This window comes from Balaenoptera borealis (assembly GCF_965194805.1).
Source record: "Balaenoptera borealis genome assembly, chromosome: 2".
NCBI classification, from domain to species: Eukaryota; Metazoa; Chordata; class Mammalia; order Artiodactyla; family Balaenopteridae; genus Balaenoptera; species Balaenoptera borealis.
The window spans coordinates 11514494-11535009 of NC_138867.1; the positions used below are offsets into that span (position 1 = coordinate 11514494).

At 34.5% G+C, this 20516-nt stretch overlaps 1 long non-coding RNA gene across 1 annotated transcript in view; it reads left to right on the forward strand.

The window, feature by feature from the left end:
* Positions 1-1959: 1959 nt before the first annotated feature.
* The window catches only part of LOC309624513, a 690902-nt gene continuing 672345 nt past the window's right edge, over positions 1960-20516 (forward strand). Inside the window, exon 1 of the long non-coding RNA XR_014241987.1 lies at positions 1960-6087. This is a non-coding gene — a long non-coding RNA (uncharacterized lncRNA). The remainder of the gene's footprint in view (positions 6088-20516) is intronic.

Below are 20516 nucleotides of genomic sequence, written 5' to 3' on the forward strand. Positions count from 1 at the left end.
TTCATTGAAATGAAGGTTAAATATATTACTGTGGCCTATTGGTAAATACTCCCACCCCAACTAAGCCAAAATATTATCTTTAACATTTGGCTAAGAAATCACCTTACTTTTCCTTTCTTCCTTCCTCCCTTCCTTCCTTCCTTCCTTGCTTCCTTCCTTCCTTCCTTCCTCCTTCCTCTCTCTCTCTCTCTCCCCTTTCTTTCTTTCTCTCTCTCTTTTTCTTTTCCTTTTGTGTGTTGCATAAATTCAACACCATAATCTGCATTATACCTAATTACCCTGAATTTGATTGAATACTTTTCTGTTGTTTTGTACTAAACCTCTAAGTAGCAGCTTGTTAGGAAGTGTTTGGAGTAAAAAAATGCCCTCAACCCAGGTCTTTTCCATTACCTAAGCAATTTTTTTAGAGACCTTCTTCACCAGTTCAGAAATCTTATGAAAATTGTGTGTTGTGGTATGGACTTTTGTGTATGACAGTCATCAATTTAGGTGAGTAGTTATTTCTACATATTATTTATAATCTGATAAAAAGGGCATTACTGAAACTTGTTAACCTAATTTCGAGACTGCAATAACACAAGGAAAAAAATAATTCATGGTTTTGAATGAAGACTGTTTTCCAAGAAAAAGATCCAAAGTACATATTCCTAACCCTTCATATCTCACTTCTCTTGTACTTAGAATATTTTACTATGACCCAGGGGATCTTGGCCAATACATTTCTCTAATCTTCATTTTATACAAATGTCCTAACACCTTCCATCATGCTGACTTTTTCTCTATGCCAAATATCTGCCAAGAAGTTTATCACTTTAGGACCTTTTTGTTCAATTCAAAGATCCTTTCCTGGCCGTTCACATTGCTGGCTCCTTCTCATGAGCCTAGATTCACAACTAAGTCCACCTCCTGGAAAGGGCTGCTCAAACCCCTTTGTTAAATACCTTCATATGTTCTGAGACAGTCAGAGCTGATCTCACTTTGAAAATATATATATTCATTAAAGGGAACCCTCTTACACTGTTGATGGGAATGTAAATTGATACAGCCACTAGGGAGAATAGTATGGAGGTTCCTTTAAAAACTAAAAATAGAACTACTGTACAACCCAGCAATCCCACTACTGGGCATATACCCAGAGAAAAACCATAATTCAAAAAGATACATGCACCCCATTTTTCACTGTAGCACTGTTTACAATAGCCAGGACATGGAAGCAACTTAAATGTCCATCAACAGATGAATGGATAAAGAAGATGTGGTACATATATACAATGGAATATTACTCAGCCATAAAAAATAACAAAATTGTGTCATTTGCAGAGACATAGATGGACCTACAGACTTTCATACAGAGCGAAGTAAGTCAGAAAGAGGAAAATGAATATCATATATTAACTCATATATATGGAATTTAGAAAAATGGTGGAGGTGATCTTATTTTCATAGCAGAAATAGGGACACAGACATAGAGAACAAATGTATGGATACCAAGGGAGAAGGGGGGGATGAATTGGGAGATTGGGATGGACATATATACACTACTATGTATAAAATATGTTACTAATAAGAACCTACTGTATAGCACAGGAAAGTCTACTCATTGCTCTGTGGTGACCTAAATGGGAAGGAAATCCAAAAAAGAGGGGATACATGTATACATATGGCTGATTCACTTTGCTGTACAGCAGAAACTGATGGAGTAGTGTAAAGCAGCTATACTCCAATAATAAAAAAAAAAGAAAGGTTGGCAAGAAACAGAACAGACAAACAAAAAAAAACATAATGGAAAAGAATATAAAAAGAATGTATATACATGTATAACTGAATAACTTTGCTGTACAGCAGAAACTAACTCAACGTTTAGTAAAGTTATAGTAAATCAGCTATACTTGAATTAAAAAATAAATAGTGCCTACTGTAGACAACATTTATTTGGATCTTTAAAAAAAAAAAATATATATATATATTCACTTATTTTATTGTATAGTTCATCTCCAGTAGAATGTAAGCTCTAGGTAAGCAGTGTACACTTTTCTCTCTTGTTTCAGTCTTTTCACAAATGTCTGGAAGACACAGTAAGTACTGAATAAATATATGTTAAATGAATGGATGGGTAAATGAGAAGATGAGTGAGGGCAAGTCAAAATGTCTGGGGGGGGCTTCCCCGCTGGCACAGTGGTTGAGAGTCTGCCTGCCGATGCAGGGGCCACGGGCTCGAGCCCTGGTCTGGGAGGATCCTACATGCCGCGGAGCGGCTGGGCCCGTGGGCCACAGCTACTGGGCCTGCGTGTCTGGAGCCTGTGCCCCGCAGCGGGGGGGCCACGGCGGTGAGGGGCCCGTGCACCGCAGTGAGGAGTGGCCCCCGCTCGCCGCAACTGGAGAGGGCCCATGGAGAGGGCTTCGCAGAGGCGAAGACCCAACACAGCCAAAAATCAATAAATTAATTAATTAATTAAAAAAAAAAATGTCTGTGGGAAAGAGGTTGGTAGCTAAAAAATCTCTCGGAAAGTAAAAAAAAAAATCTCTTTTAAATAAAATTATTTTATTCAGATATAATATTAATGCACAATAGAACACAAAATAAAGTGTACAGCTGGCCCAAATTTTACAAACTGACCTCATCCATATAATGAGCACATAAATTAGAAATAGAATACTATTAACACCAAAGACCTCATTCATCCTCATTTTAGTTATTACACTAGACATATCATGAATCGCAGGTGTATTAAGTATTAACCTTTTAAACAGACTGGATATGTCCTTGTAAATATCTATATTGTAAAGATAACAACTCTCCAGTACTATTCCTTTAGCAAGTATTTACAAAGAGGTCCATCTGTTTGACTCAATCATTCCTACAGAGTCCACTAGGAGGGATAAAGGGAACTACTACAGTGTTATTAAATCTTTGTTTCCCATGACATAAACATTTGTGGAAGAAGAAGGTCTAAACACTAACCAACATGTTGAAAAAAAAGTCTTACCTCAGTACCAAGTCATTGCAAATTATAATAATGACATCCTAATACATTAAATTAATACTTTTGTTTTTAATTATAATAATTTGTGAAAATTTAATATAATGCTAGAAAACACTTTGAAAATTTGTATAAAGATTATTACAAATATTCATAAGATCTAGCCCAATAAGTTTGCTCCTGTAATATTACCAGAAGGAATTACCAGTAATATGTTAATAATGATAAAATATTCAAACACAATCTTAACATTTAAAATCATGTGTCAAAAACAGCAGAATGGTTAAAAATACCCTAACTTTCTCTAAAAATAAATTTTACCGCCTTTTAAAATGTTATAGAGATTGTAAGAAATACAAAAATTTGCTTATGGTATAGTCTATTTTAAAAGCCTTAAAGACTCTCATACCATTAAGCCAGCAATTCAACTTCCTAAAAGTTACCTAAGAAAACGCAGAAACATTGAAATATATTAAAATACTCCAAGTTTTGCAAGCAGTAAAAATAATGTGTCCAACAAGTGGGTAATTAAAAGTATAAAAATACTAATTCTATACATGTAAATATTATGCAGCTGTTATAGTTGTGTTAAAAATAATTCCATTCCTGTTAGAAATTGCTCCTATTAAGGTTAAATTTAAAAATATGCAAAAATACACAACACACAAAAAAGAAACTATAATTTTAAGATAAAACCACATGATATTTTTGTGAAAATTTTGAAAACTGAGAAAATGGATGATTTTCTAGTTAAATGTAAATTACCAAGTCATTCCCGCATAATAACAAGTATACTATCATTATTACTATTCATTGTAGAATATACTCCAACCTTCCTACTTTATTAACATCTTGCTTTTTCTACATAACAGCTTTGCAATTACTTTAGAAAATAGTGTTAATTTATTACATTATTGTCAAATGATCCTTTCTCACCACTGTTAGAGTATGAAATAAATGAAATCATATGTTGTTTATGTGTTCCTTGATACTTACATAAAAGATGATTTATTTCCTTTACAGAAGCTCATAAAAGGGTGGAGGTAATTATGCTAAGTGAATATGTAAATTCCAGTAGTAAAAGTAGATCCGTTGTGCCAGTGAATTTCAATAAGTTTCTAAATTCTTACCATTGTAAAGCAATTATACTCCAATAAAGATGTTAAAAAATAAATAAATAAATAAATAAATTCTTGCGAGATGAGATCTTCATTTCTTTGTGTATAGGTTTATAAAATTTACTCAACTGGCATAATGAAATATCAATTTACATCCCATTAGGAAATTTTTCCTTATTTTTGTTTCCTTCATAAACTAGCAGGTTGTAAAATATGAATCCAAAATGGACATAGATTAATGTGTAAAATGTAATAAAAATCATTTATTTAAAAATTCTAACTTCTCTATCAAATCTTATATATTGTCATTTAAATATAAAAATGATTTATATACATAATATTTTAGATAAATCACTTTATATTTTTAAACAAGAACCTACACATTATTCAAGTATTGAAACATGTTCATGTACATGGCTTAAAAAATAAGATAGTAATAAATAAGATCCAGAGTTTCATAGCAACATCCAAGTTGCCCAAATTTCAATTGGAAATCACTCACCAAGAACTGGGAAGATCTCACACTGAACAACAAATGACAATAAGCATATGCCAATAATAAGATGTCAGAGATGTTAGAATTATCTAACAAAACCTTAAAGCAGACATCATAAAAAAGTTTCAAAATGCAATTAAATCCCTGAAACAAATGCAAATATAGAAATCTATGGCAAATAAATAGGTGAAAGATTCTCCAAAAATAGATGACATTACCAAGAAAAAAAATCAAGCTTTGAAGGCTGAATAATCCAAGAACAGAGGAAAAAAATACCCAGTGGATGGACTCAACAGTAGAGTAGAAAGAATATAGAAAAGAATCAGTGAACTTGAAGAGAGAACAATAGAACTACCCCATTTGAAGAGTAGAAAGAAAACAGAAAAAAAAAATGAATAGAGTCTCAGAGACCTATGGGACTATAACAAAAAATCAAATATTTATGTCAACAAAGTCCTTAAAGGAGAGAAGAGGTGGGGCTAAATAACTAATCAAATCAATGATGGCTGAACACTTCCCAAATTTGGCAAAACACATAAAACTACAGATTCAAGAAACTGAGTGAACTCTCAACAAGATAACGTCAAAAAAATCCATACCAAGATACATCACAATCAACTCCTGAAAACTAAAGACAAAGGAAAAGTATCTTGCAAGGGCACAATGATGACCTCCAAAGATATTTATATTCTAATCCTGAGACCTATGGATATATGACTTTATATGGTAAGAGGGACTTTGGCAGCTGTGATTAAGTTAAGGATGTTGGTCTCATCTTGTATTGTCTGAGTGTACCCAATATAATCATAAGATTCCATAGAAGAAAGATGCAGGAGGTGTGAGTCAAAAGTGGAGTTGGAAGAAATGTCATTTCTGGAATGGGGTCAAGGAATGTGGGCAGCTTAAGTAAGCTGGAAAGGACAAGGAAAGAGATTCTTCCCAATAGTCTTCAGAAGAAACACAGACTTGGTGACCTATTTTGGACTTCTGATTGCCAAAATTGTAAAATGATAAATTTTTGTTGTTTTTGGCCAATACTTGATTGTGATTTGTTACAGCAGTAACAGGAAACTAATACTATTAGGAAGAAGAAAAGAACACAGTGGGTAAAAGATGGGCAAATACAATAGGTGTTTCTTCTCTTCTTGAACTTTCTAAATTATTCTTGTTAGTGGAAGCAAAAATTATAATCTTGTAAAATAAAAAAAAAGAGTCACTTAACAATATTCCAGTTAAATCAAAAGGGAATGTTAAAAATACATACTCAAGAAACAAACAAAGAAGCAACCTAAATGTCCATTGACAGATGAACGGATAAAGAAGATTTGGCACATATATACAACGGAATATTACTCAGCCATAAAAAGAAATGAAACTGAGTTATTTGTAGTGAGGTGGATGGATCTAGAGTCTGTCATGCAGAGTGAAGTAGGTTAGAGAGAGAAAAACAAATACCGTATGCTAACGCACATATATGGAATCTAAAAAAACGGTACTGATGAACCTAGTGGCAGGGCAGGAATAAAGATGCAGACATACAGAACGGACTTGAGGACACGGGGTGGGGGGAAGGGGAAGCTGGGATGAAGTGAGAGAGTAGCATTGACATATACACACTACCAAATGTAAAATGGATGGCTAGTGGGAAGCAGCCGCATAGCACAGGGAGATCAGCTCGATGCTTTGTGACGAGCTAGAGGGGTGGGATAGGGAGCGTGGGAGGGAGACGCAAGAGGGAGGGCATATGGGGATATATGTATACAGATAGCTGATTCACTTTGTTGTACAGCAGAAACTAACACAACATTGTAAAGCAATTATACTCTAATAAAGATTAAAAAAAAAGGAAACACACAAAAAAGCAAAAAAAAAAAAAAATTTAGGAAACATGATACAAAACAAAACAAAAAAAATGCAGGTTTAAGGTTTAAAATATCAATGAACATATGAAATGTAACCCATCCAAGTATACAAATTGAAAGACAAATGGAGAAAGTGGGTTTTAAAAATTGATCAAACCATACTCTGTATACAAGACACTCACTTTAAAATAAATAAATAAATAAATCGTGCAAATAAATAAATTTAATAAATAAACAAAAACTTCTTAAAAAGAAATATCCAGACCTATATTGTTTCACCAAAGAATTCCACAAAGATTTAAAAGAGAATTAACATCTGTTCTACACAATCTCTCCCAGAAAATTAAACAATTCCCAAATCATTTTAGGAAGTTAGTATCATCCTAATATTAAAACCAGACAAAGACACTACCAAAATGAAAACTACAGACCAATATCCCAAATGAAAATAGATGCAGATATCATTAACAAAATATTATTAGAAAATGTTTAGGATTACATAAAAAACTATTTACTGTGACCAAGTGAGGTTTATTTCCAAGAATGCAATGTTATGTGAATACACAAAAATAAACCAATTTTATTCACCTTATTAGCAAAGATAAGAAGAAACAATGACATGGTCATATCACTTGATGTAAAACAAGTATTTGAAAAAAAATAAAACAAGCATTTGACATTATTACCACTGTTTCATGAACAAAAGCACAGAAAAATAGAAATAGAGGATCTTCCTCAAATTGCTAGAATATTTACAAAAATCCTATAGGTAACAGTATATCAAGTGATGAAAGACTTAATGGTAAAGGACTGAATATATTATCCCTAAGAGTGGCAGCAAGGCAAAGGTGTCTGCTTTCAATATTCTCAATAAACTTAGATCTAGAAATTCTAAACAATTCAGTATGGCAAGAAAAAAGGGGCACACAGATTGGAAAGAAAGAGTGAAAACTATACCTATTTGCAGATGACATACTGTCTCCATAGAAAATCTTAAGGCATGTACAAAAAAATGAGTTCATCCTGGTCAAAGAATACAAGATAAAACTACAAAAATATTTTGTATTTCAATATGCTAGCAAAAATCACATGGGCACTAAAATTAAAATTACTGTACCATTTACAGTTACTCACATACACAGAAAGAAATATTTAGATGTAAATAGAACATGTAACTGACTTATACACTGAAAATTATAAAATGTTGATTAAACAGATTCAAGAATATCTAAATAGATAGAAAGACATACTGTGCTCAAGAATTGGAACACTCACCATGGTAAAGATGCTACATCTCCTCAATTGATATACAGATATAACACAATTCCTGTCAGAATCCTAGAAAGATTTTTATAGATACAGACAATATTCTTCTAAAATTTATATGGAAAAGCAAAATAACTAGAAGAGCTAAAACAATTTTGAAAAAGAAGAATAAAGTAGGAGGAAACTTTCATCCTTTTTCAAGACATTATATACCTATAGTAATCAAGAGTGTGTTATATTGGAAATATAGATCAACAGAGCAGAAGTGACAATCTAGAAAAAGACCCACACAAATATGTCCAACTGATTTTGAAAACGGTGAACAAGCAATTCCACAGAGGAAATACAACTTTTGCAACAAGTGGTGTGAGGACAGTTGGACACATCTCACACCTCACACAAAAATTAACTCAACATGATTACAGACTTACATGTAAAATGTAAAACTACAACAAAAACAAAACAAAACACGTTTGAAAATTTTCAGATTTTTGCATCTATGTTCATCAGTGATATTGGCCTGTAATTTTCTTTTTTGTGTGGTATCTTTGTCTGGTTTTGGTATCAGGGTGATGGTGGCCTCATAGAATGAGTTTGGGAGTGTCTCTCCCTCTGCTATATTTTGGAAGAGTTTGGGAAGGATCCATGTTAGCTCTTCTCTAAATGTTTGATAGAATTTGCCTGTGAAGCCATCTGGCCCTGGGCTTTTGTTTGTTGGAAGATTTTTAATCACAGTTTCAATATCAGTGCCTGTGATTGGTCTGTTCATATTTTCTATTTCTTCCTGGTTCAGTCCCGGAAGCTTGTGCTTTTCTAAGAATTTGTCCATTTCTTCCAGGTTGTCCATTGTATTGGCATATAGTTGCTTGTAGTAATCTCTCATGATCCTTTGTATTTCTGCAGTGTCAGTTGTTACTTCTTTTTCATTTCTAATTCTATTGATTTGAGTCTTCTCCCTTTTTTTCTTGATGAGTCTGGCTAATGGTTTATCAATTTTGTTTATCTTCTCAAAGAACCAGCTTTTAGTTTTGTTGATCTTTGCTATCGTTTTCTTAATTTCTTTTTCATTTATTTCTGCTCTGATCTTTATCATTTCTTCCCTTCTACTAACTTTGTGGGGTTTTGTTGTTGTTGTTGTTATTGCTGTTGTTCTTGGATCGTATTGCTATAAACTTCCCTCTTAGAACTGCTTTTGAGAAAAATATATGAAATCTGGGTAAAGAAATTTTAAACTCTGCCCATTTTAAATCCAGTTATTTGCTTTGAAACCTTTAAATTGTAGGAGGTTAAATATGTTTTGGATATGAACCCCTTATCAAATATATGCTTTGCAAATATTTTCTCCTATTCCATAGGTTGTTTTTCAATTTGTTTATTGTTTCCTTTGCTGTACAGAAAGCTTTTAGTTTGACATAGTCCCACTTGTTTATTTGCTATCATTTCCTGTGCTTTCATTGTCACATCCAAAAAATCATTGCCAAGACCAATGTCAAGGAGCATTTTCCCTGTTTTCCTCTAGGAGTTTTATGGTTTCAGGTCTTACATTTAATCTTTAACCCATTTTGAGTCGATTCTTATGTATGGTGTAAATAAGATTCCGTTTTAATGTGAATATCCAGTTTTCCCAAAAGCATTCACTAAAGAGGCTATTCTTTCCCCATTTTGTATTCCTGGTGCCCTTGTTGAAGATTAGTTGACTGTGTATACATGGGTGAATTTCTAAATTCTCTATTCTGTTCCACTGGTCTATATGTCTTTATTTTTGCCAGTCCCATACTGTTTTGATTACTGAAGCTTTGTAATAGAATATGAAATCAGGAAGTACAATGCCAGCTTTGTTTTTCTTGCTCAAGATTGCTTTGGCTATTTGGGGTCTTTTGTGGTTACATAAGAATTTTAGAATTGTTTTTCTATTTCTGTGAAAAATGTCATTGGGATTTAGGTAGGAATTACCTTGGTATTTCTACAAAGAAGACATGCAAATGATCACCAGGTATATGGAAAAGTACTTAACATCACTAATCATCAGGAAAGTTCAAATCAAAACCACACTGAGATATCACCTTATATATACTTGTTAGAATGGCTATCGTAAAGAAGACAAGAGATAAGTTGGTAAGAGTGCATAGAAAAGACAACTTTTGTGCACTGTTGATGTGAATATAAATTGGTTCAGCCACTGTGGAAAACAGTATGAAGGTTCCTCAAAAAATGAAAAATAGATCTACTATATGATCCAGTAACCCCATTTCAGGGTACATATCCAAAGGCAATAAAACCGGCTATTGAAAACATATATCCACACTCCCATGTTTATGGCAGCATTATTCACAATACCTAAGATATGAAAACAACCTAAGTGTCCATCAACAGATGAATGGATAAAGGTATAATGCGTACACACACACACACACAATGGAACACTATTCAGTCATGAGAAAGAAGGAAATCCTGTCATTTGCAACAACATAGATGGACCTTGAAGGCATGATGTTAAGTGAGATAAAGTCAGACAGAAAGACAAATACGTATGATATCACTTACACGTGGAATCTAAAAAAGACAAACTCATAGAAACAGAGTTAGAGTGGTGGTTCTCAGGAGCTGGGAGGTGGGGAATTTGAAGGGATGTAGACCAAAGGGTACAAATTTTCTAAATTCATTTAGAAAATGAATTCTGGAGATCTAAGTCACGACATTGTAAGTAAAGTCAACAATACTGTATTACATCCTTCAAATTTGGTATGAAACCAGATCTTGCTACATTGGGGATCATCTTAGTATTTTGCTTAGTGTATAGTATTTTTTTTTTTGTTAGATGTTTTCACTCTTCAAAAAGTATCAAATTTATAGGATCACAAAATAAAAGCAAATCCTTCTTGATCTAATAAAACTCTTCTTTAAGGTGTTATGCCAACTAACATACTATATAGAGGAAATGATAGTTAGAATCATCATAATAAAAAGTGATTGATTTTGATATGTATTGATGGATGTTCAACCATTAGGTGAAAGTTTGTTGAAAACAGGATCAAAATTGCTAGCCATAAATTACTCACTAAATATTAAAGGAAAAAAGAAACCTTTGAATGGAGAAATCTGGTAGGCTCCACCACATCAAAGTTACCACATTGATAAAGGCTAAACTGATACCAGATGCAATAAAGGCATAAATACCAAAGACACTGATACCAGATGCACTCTGATGTGATGCTATGAAAATGACAAAATTTCACATATGTTAGGCCCCTGTCAAAAATTCATTACCTGGATCTAGTTATGATGAAATATTCAGGGAAACATTACTTGTGGGACCTTCTGCAAAATTCTTGACCTTTATACTTCAAAAATATTAATGTTGTGAAAGGCTGAAAAATTGTTTCATAAAAAAGGTATGCTAAAAGGACATTATAACTAAAGGCAGAATACGTTTCTATATTGGAGTTTGGTTTGGGGAAGATTGCTATAAATGTCTTTATTATTAAGACAATGGACAACATTTAAACATGAATTGTACAAGAGATATTGTATCCATGTGTATCCACATTTCCTGAATATGATAGCCCTGAGGTTTCATAAGGGAATGTTCTCTGTATTCCTAAGATATTCATACAAAGTATTTAGGGGTGAAGAATCTTGTTATCTACCATTTAAATTCACATGCTTTAATATAAATAAAAATTGCTACTGTATGTTCAGATTTATGAAACAGTAGGAAAAATAAAGATATGTTAGAAATTTGTGAGCCTAAGCAAAGTTTAATCCATTTTTTATTGTACTATTCTGCAGCCTTTCTTTAGATTTGGAGATTTTCAAAATAAAGCTTAAAATAACAAAAATCTATTTAAATGCTTTAAAGTATTTCCAAAACTTTATTAATTCCTTTCTAGTTGAAATAAGAGTCATTTCTAGCTACTGTGGTAAGTATAAATAGAAGAAAGAGTTAGAAAGTGACCCTGAGAACCCCTAAAAATGTATGTTGCCATGTAGGAGAACAGAATTAGAGAAAAAGAAAAAACAAACAAAAGAAACAAAACCCACAAATGACATCAATGCACTTGGAAAAAATATTAAAGAACAAAGTGCATAATATAATTATATGATTCATGTTTAAAGGTAAATTTCCCTCCTTGCACTATGAATCTCTCACCAGTACATCAGAATTTATTAGCAGAGTAGTTGATATATTTTAATGGAAAACACATATATGACAGAAGGTTTGTATATGCCTCAGGCAAATTCTGCCCCAAAGATAAAATATAGCATCTGTTTAACTACACATTGAAGAAATACAGAACAAATAAAAAACGTGAGGGAAAGTATTATATTCTTTCAATCTATTTAATTATCATTCTTTGCTGTTTCTTTAAATCAGTAGACTACTCACATGTGGGTATGGTGACACAGGAAACATGTATATACCTGATATATTAATATTTGTTCAGTCACATTTCAGAGTACAGGCTATGTAACTACAATAAGGACACTGTAAAGTATTCATAGAAATCAATTAGAGACTTCCAGTCTTAAGTAAATACTGGTGTCTAATACATCATCTCATTATTATTATTAATTTTTTGCTTGCTCCAGAAATTTATTTTCTCACTGTCCTGGATTCTAGAAGTCTGAGATCAAGGTGTCAATGGGGCTGGTTTCTCCTGAGGCCTCTCTCTTTGGCTTGTAGACAGTTGTCTTGTCCCTGTGTCTTCACTTGGTCTTCCCTCTGTACTTGTCTATGTCCTAATTTCTTCTTCTTATAAGGATGTTAGTCACCCTAAATGACCATATTTCAATTTAATTACCCCTTTAAAGACTCTGTCACCAAATACAGTCACATTTTGAGGTACTGGACATTAGGGCTTCAACATATGAATTTTTTTAGTGAGCTATAATTGATATATCACATTATATTAGTTTCAGGTGTACAACATGTTGATTCAATATTTGTATATATTATGAAATGTTCATCATTGTCTAGTTAACATCTATCACCACACAAAGTCACAATTTTTTTCTTGTGCTGAGAACTTTTAAGATCTACTCTCTTAGCAACTTTCAACTATACAATATAATATTATTAAATATAGTCATCATGCTGTACATTATATCCCCAGGACTTATTTATTTGGTAACTGGTAGCCCTGTAACTATTGACCCCTGTATGATCAGGCCCTCAAGATGGCTGTTCTCTTGCTCTTTGTACATGCCCTGCTGAACCAGGCCCAGCTTCGCCTGCACCCTTCTCACATGAATGTGCTTGCCCCCTGCCCCAGCTAGTGACTGTTCTAATCTTTAGGCCAAAACAGCACAAGCTGCTAGATTATTAAATGGAAACATCTGCCTTCGTGATGGTTGTTAACCTAAGGGGGCTGTGAGGGACCTGCCCCGACTGCTGGTTTCCTTTGTAACTGACATCAATTCCCGGTATACATGCTCGTCTCCTTCATCCCTGAGGAGCGAAGATTGCTGCCATGTCCTGTCTGCCTTCTGCTGTCCACAGTGGGATGTTGCTCCGGGACCTTTTGCTTCAGATGTGAAGGTTCCCCATCCAATAAACCATTTGATATCTCTGTCACTATCTCCAGGCTCTTTCTTCATTCTTAAGTCTGGGCAATTACAAGGCTTGCAGGCCTGTGGAGAACAATCTTCTTTACACATTTCCCCCACGTCCCACCCCTGCCTTCTCTGGCAAACACCAATCTGTTCTCTGTATCGATGACTTCAGTATTTTTTTTTTCTTTTTCTCTCTAACTTATTTCATTTAGCATAATGTCCTCAAGGCCCATTTATGTTGCAAATGGCAAGATTTCCTTTGAGAGCATAAAGAATTGCAGAGACTGACATGAGGCTCTATACCTGTTGCCTACTACCAGTTTATAGATAACCAGTTGGGTGAGCTGAGCAGGGTAGAGCACAGCACAGATGATCAATATCAACAGCTACCATAATATAAAGAGGAGCTGACCAGGATGCGGCACAGAAGTGTGGAGTCAAGGCTACTCCACCTGAGGAAGAATGAGCAGAAGAAAAAAGGTGGTGTCTGGCAGGTATAGCAGGTGGGGTTTGGAAGCAGCACAAATACTTGCTGGTGAGTTGGCTAGAGGAGAAATGCCAGGTGCTGTGGACTGAATTGTACCCCCCCTCCCCAATTAATGTGTTGAAGTTCTAAGCCCCAGTGGATGATATTTAGAGATGGGGCCTTTGGAAGGTAATTAGGATTGGATGAGGGCATGAGGGTGGGGCCCTCATAATGGGATTAGTGGCTTTATAAAAAGAGGAATGGAGACACAACTCTGAGGAGACAGTAAGAAGACAGTTGTTTTCAAGCCAGGAAGAGGGTTCTCACCAGGAAACAAATCAGTCCACACCTTGATCTTGGACTTCCCCCAGTCTCCAAAACTGTGAGAAATAAATGTCTGTTGTTTTAAGCCACCCTCTCCCCCTGCAATGGAACCTTTTTAGGACTAGCTCTAGATGTACTTCTTAGAATTTTATATCCTGAGTTATTTGAGTTATGGGAGCATGCCCCTACACCAATGTTCTTATATTCTTGGCTTATATTCTAGGCTTCCCAGTTCCTTACCATTAAGACTCATCCCCACACATTTTCCCTGTTTCTTGTTTACAAGAATCTACATTTGCTAGGTTCTGAAGTCATTCTGGTGAGTAATCTCCTTCCTTCTGAAGCAGAGATGCCATTTGTTTAATCGATTCAACTGATTCATCCTTCACTAATTAATTATCTAGGTGAAATTGGAGCAGATTCTTTTAATAAATTTATTTTATTTATTAATTTTTGGCTGCATTGGGTCTGCGTTGATGCATGCAGCCTTTCTCTAGTTGCAGTGAGCGGGGGCTACTCTTCATAGCTGTGCACAGGCTTCTCATTTCAGTGGCTTCTCTTGTTGTGGAGCACAGGCTCTAGGCATGCAGGCTTCAGTACTTGTGGCATGCGGGCTCAGTAGTTGTGGCTCATGGGCTCTAGAGGGCAGGCTCAGTAGTTGTGATGCACAGGCTTAGTTGCACTGTGACACATGGGATCTTCCTGGACCAGGGCTTAAACCTGTGTCCCCTGCATTGGCAGGCAGATTCTTAACCCCTGTGTCACCTGGGAAGCCCAGGAGCAAATTTTAAGGATATAAAATATCACCTTGTGAGACACATACTACAACTGAAGTCTTCATGTGCCTTCCATTCTGCTACCCCTAGCAAAAGAGAAAGGAGTATTTTTTCTATCACAGATAATGACTGCAAGAAACTGGGTGCCAATGACTACAAAATTAAGGCCAAGAGTGGTAAGGACCAAGGGAAATCTGGAGTTTGGCAGTTGAAACTACATCCACTCTGATACTAGCACTCTGGTTTCAGGCTCCCCTAACTTCCCTATCAGACCCCCACTAGCATAAAACATAGGCCGCTGCATATTTACTCTTCTTTTTTTTTTTGTAACTCTGATACACAATCAGATCCTGGGATTTTTATCAGCACGGTTTTCTCCTGGCTCAAAGAAATGAGCACCTTGCCACAGATGCCTTCTAGCTTTCACCCCAAACCATGAGTTCCTAGTTGCCTAACCTACACCTGTTATTTGCACAGTGGCCCTTTGCAAAACCCAACAACTCTACAGTCCTTATACTTACTTTTATGCATCCCAAGCACTGTGGATATTGCATTGACCAGTGAAGGCTTCCAATTAGATGCCATCACAATCCACAATACCTGATAGTCTTAGAAATTGTGATGCTATACACCACCCTACTTCAAACCAGCAAAGGGACCCTGGTTGCCATTTGGTTAGCATAGCAGCCAAAGCTAGGATCCCATCCTGAGGATCTGCTTCCTAGGACAATGTCTGTAACCAGTTGTCTTGGTTTAAACTCTCCAAATCATACCCCAAAACAAGGTTTCAAGTCGAAGTAGTTTATTTAGTAGTTAATTCTAGGAACCACTGGTATAAAATAAGGAAGTATGACACAAATCAGAGGGCATACAGTAATCTGTGCATTATCAATGAATTTCATTTATCAATCACTGGAGCTTAATGCCACTAAAGAACTCTAAAATCCAGTATAGAAACACTTGCCTAAAAGTAATCCCACATGCAATAGAATGATTTATTCATTAACTCTTGTCAGTCATTGTTTGATAGCTATTGGAGCAGGGTTTCAGGATGGTGGTCATTAGCTTGACAGCATTACAAGCATACTGTGTACGAACGCTGATCAAGCACCGGTGGACGGAGAAAGTTATCAGGCAAAGACATCCAGATGCTGAATCTTGGAAACTGGACAGGATCATTAGAATGGTAAAGACCAAAGGATTTGAATGTGGTGCTGACAGCTCCTGCTACAGAAATTCAGTATAGAAAAATTGTATAACTTTTCACTTCAATCATCTTGTGTCTGTAAGAATATGGAGTTCACTCAAGAAGTCCAGATTTTTATTGGTTTTTGGCATTGATTATAATCTAAATATTATATTTGCTACATCATTTTTGGTGTTTGAAAATCAGGCACAATATACCAAAATATCTATTGCCATGCTCCATTCAAACCACATATATAATTTCATTATCGTCAGGGCTGCAATCTGCCAACATATTTCTGTAGTTGAGCAATCCAGTAGAATGTTTCTCCTTAAACTTTAGCAATCTCATGATTACCCCAAGATTTCAAGACATGCAGAGAGATGGTGTTAGATTAGCTGAACCTCTTATGTAGCTCAACAGACAATTTGGTCATTTTTAAAATTTAAATACCTAAGTAATTAGTACTGAATCTATTTAAATGTATAGTAAGATAATAAAGGTAGATTGTAGTAATAATAGAATCAGTCACTGTTTGAAATCACAAAATATTGTTTTTAATCAGGAAGACACTCTTTTTTCCTATTGAGTCATGTGATTTATAACAGGTAGCAATCAAACTATCGATTACTCCTTTTAGTCATTACAAGTAATTAAAGCCTAGTAATTCTAACAGGAATCCAATTCATTATTTTCTTATTTCAACATAGAGCCATCTTTATTTTGACAAAACCAAAGAACTTTATATGCCTTATCTATTTACAGATTTACTAATGTACTGTAAGGCCAAATATAAGGTAACTATAGGTTTGTTTCAGTTCCTTTCCCTAAAATATAATTTCACATTCTAATGGTATATGTATTATAGTTTAGATTATTATTATTTTTTGGCATTGACTATAATCTAAATATTATGATATTTGCTACACTGTTTTTGATATTTGAAAATCAAGCACAGAATACCAAAATATTTATTGCTATACTCCCTTCAAAATGCACATAAAATTTCAATATTGTCAAGCAGCAATCTGTCATTATGTTTCTGTAGTTGAGCCATTCTATAGAATTTTCCCTCCGAAACTTTAGCAACCTACATTTTCTTGGAAACATGAGCAATAGTAAAAGGTCCACATTTTTACAAGTGGTGATTAATAAGTGTGTGTGAGTGGTAGAGGTGACCCAAGAATAGCTGTGTGTTGATGTTTGTTGGATGGGAGCTCTTTATACTCTTATTTTTACAATTATATATATATATATATATATATATATATATATATATATATCTCAGAAATTTTTCATAACAATAAGTAAAGCTCTATTTTGCTTTTTTTTAAGTAAATAGCTTACTCCCATTTTAAATGTGCTGTTCATGAGATGATTTCCTTGTCTTATGGTTAAATATAATTTTAGAGGTTTCTGTGTTCAAAATATTTTAGGTTATTTTGATGTAACCTTGGATATAAGGACCTCATGGAAAACTTTGGGGTATATATTATATCTATTTGACCATAGATAAGCTGAGAATGAGATACTTGTTTTAGAGGTAACATCAGTCTGAAACTTAATGTAGGGAACACTATTATACATTCATTTTTCACCTTCCTTGCCTGTGGTTAGTACTTTAACACTGATTGCATGGTCTCCAACTGAAAATAAGAGTGAGAGGTTAAAATAAGGTTAAAAATGAGAACCTACAGTAGTGTTTTCTTAGTGTTTCTTCATATAAAATTTATTTTTAACCATACCAAATTAATTTTATTCACATAATTTTGAAATATTTTTATGTTTTCTAGTTTTTTAAATTTTTCTATTTTTATGGTATAGTACATTGGATTTTTTTCTCTTGTATTCTTTCTAGTTTAATCTTTGTGCATAAAATATTTTCTTTAATTTTCATTTCATTTTATGAGTCAGTAAGATTTTTTCAAGTCTTTCTTTTGGCCAATTTTTTAAAATTTCTAATATTTTGTATTTTGTATTTTATAGTTTCTTTCATTCTATTAATATATTTAACTGTTCTTGAAATATTATTTTAAATTTTTTATGTATTTTGTGGATATGACTTTCTAGTCATATCCTAGTGTGCCTCCTCTGTACAAATATTATTCTGTACCTGTGAGCTTCCAGGGATACTTAGCTCATAAATCCAATGCACTGCTTATTTGCTGGTTTAATAGGAAACTAGTGGGGAAACAACATAAACCCCGTAATAGTTGTCATTTACCCCAGTCTTTGAAACTGGAGAAGCTAGGTCCTTGTGATTTTCTCTAGTTGATTATTTCAGTTGACTCATTAAAAAAAAAAAAAAAATACTAATCCCTTTTAAAAAAAATCCTTTTCTTAGCCTAAATACTTAATTTCCATGGAAACACACTCATAACCTCTGTAATATTTAACCATGAATAGAACATGAAGTACAAAAACAATATGCACACTTAAGAATATTCATCTGAAAACATGGCATCTTAGGTCAGAAGTCAAGTTCTATCAATAGTAGAAGCAGATTCTTTTTTTTTCCCCTCGAAACAATCTACTCTGAAAGAAGAACAAAGAGAAAGAAACCCACATAAAATGCTAAGTAATTAAATAACTTTACAAAACTAACCTGACGGTCTACTCAGATGTATAAGCTGAACTGATTTCATGCATTTTAAATTATTAATATAAGGTTCCTTTGTTTTCATTTTTTCAAAAAATATTTTCTGTAGGAATCCTTTATGAATGCTAGATAACTCATGCTTTATCTTGTGGATGACTGAAAGCATTTCATTTTATCATATGTAAATCTGAACTCCTTCCAGCTTTTACCAACAATGCAAAAGTTCAAGGCATTTTCAACATTGAACTGAAGCAATTATATCAACATAGCATTTATGTCAATTGAAACACTATAAATATGATATCAGTTCAATGGGAGCCATAGATTACAGTTAGCTAAATGTTAAAGAGTGTATGCTTTTCCTTTTTTATGTGCTGGTATACATATTAAGATGTCACAGCCTTGCATTTGTTTGAATAAACTAGAGATATGAAGGTTATAATTTTAATTACCAATTTGTTGAAATAACTATGTGCTGTTACCAACACATGGAAATGACAGAAGTTAAATAGATAAAAAGATGTCTATGGTTCTGAGACTGTTGTACTGCTTAAGAAACCACAGACCTTGGTAAAAAAAATATTGTTTTGATCCTTAGGCATACAATCTCTCTAGAAAGGAAACAGGCTGGGAAAACCATATACAGTCTATGGAGGACTTAACTCATTAATGCTCTTCCTGTGGGACCAAAGAGGATAATAAATAGGCAGAATCTCCTAGACCAGATATGGATTCAGATGACCGTGGAGAATGAGGGACAAGAATGTTCCTTCCAGAGAATAGAATGACTGCCTACTCATGAATGTTCATACCTTCAGGACTGTGGACCATCTCCAGATGTGATAAAAGTGATTCAGAACTACTGTCGCCCTATGTCTTCACTGCTTCCTACTTCAAAATTGTGTGTGCATGTGTGTGTATGTGTGCATGTGTACTCTAGAGATAAGATAACTTGATTTACTAGTTCATAGCTTCCAAATTAAGAAAAGGAAGTTTGAGACAGGATGTAGAAAATTCTGTGCATCAACCAGAAATCCTAGACATTAAGCTGGATGCAGTAATGCATTTGAGGCTGCTATAATGAAATACCATAGACTGGGTGGCTTAACCAACATTTATTTCTCACAGTTCTGTAGGCTGGCAAGTCCAAGTCCAAGGTACTGGCAGATTTGGTGTCTAGTGTGGACTTGCTTCCTGGTTCCCAGACAGCCTTCTACCCCTATGTCTTCACATGGAGAAAAAGGGAAGGTAACTCTCTTCAGGGCTCTTTTATAAAAGGGCATTAATCCCATTCATGAGGGTCTCAGTACCTCCCGAAGTTCTCACCTCTTAATGCCATCACATTGGGTATTAGGTTTTAACCTATCAATTTTAGGGGGATTCAAACATTGTCTATAGTAGATGGAATGGTACTTTTGGGCTGCTTTCCTTGGCAGGGATATAGTCAGTTCTATGTGTTAGAAAAAGAAATGCAAAAGGATATTTAAAGAACAGGAGGAAGACTCTTTCAGAGATTGATAATGTTTACTGATGAAACGACGTGTTTCCTGCATTTCTCAGTAGGCTTGAAGAGGTAGGCTATGCTGTATAACTACTAACTGGCCAATCGTCTGTAGCTAGAATGAGCACATTTCATCTAGACAAAAATATTTATGAGCCAGTGATTTGATTTCTATGCTCCATTTTATGAGTCAGCAGTTGTGAAAAACACTGTGAAATAGTACAACTGTCAGGTTTGGCCTCTTCATAGCAATCATTGGTTATGTACCTTGAGTAAGATAGCAATCTTTGTCATTATAAGTGCCCGAGAGTGGGTGGCATTATTTGTTTGTTTGGTTGGTTGTTTTGTTTATCTCACCATAGTTTATTCTGACTAATAAATTAAGTTG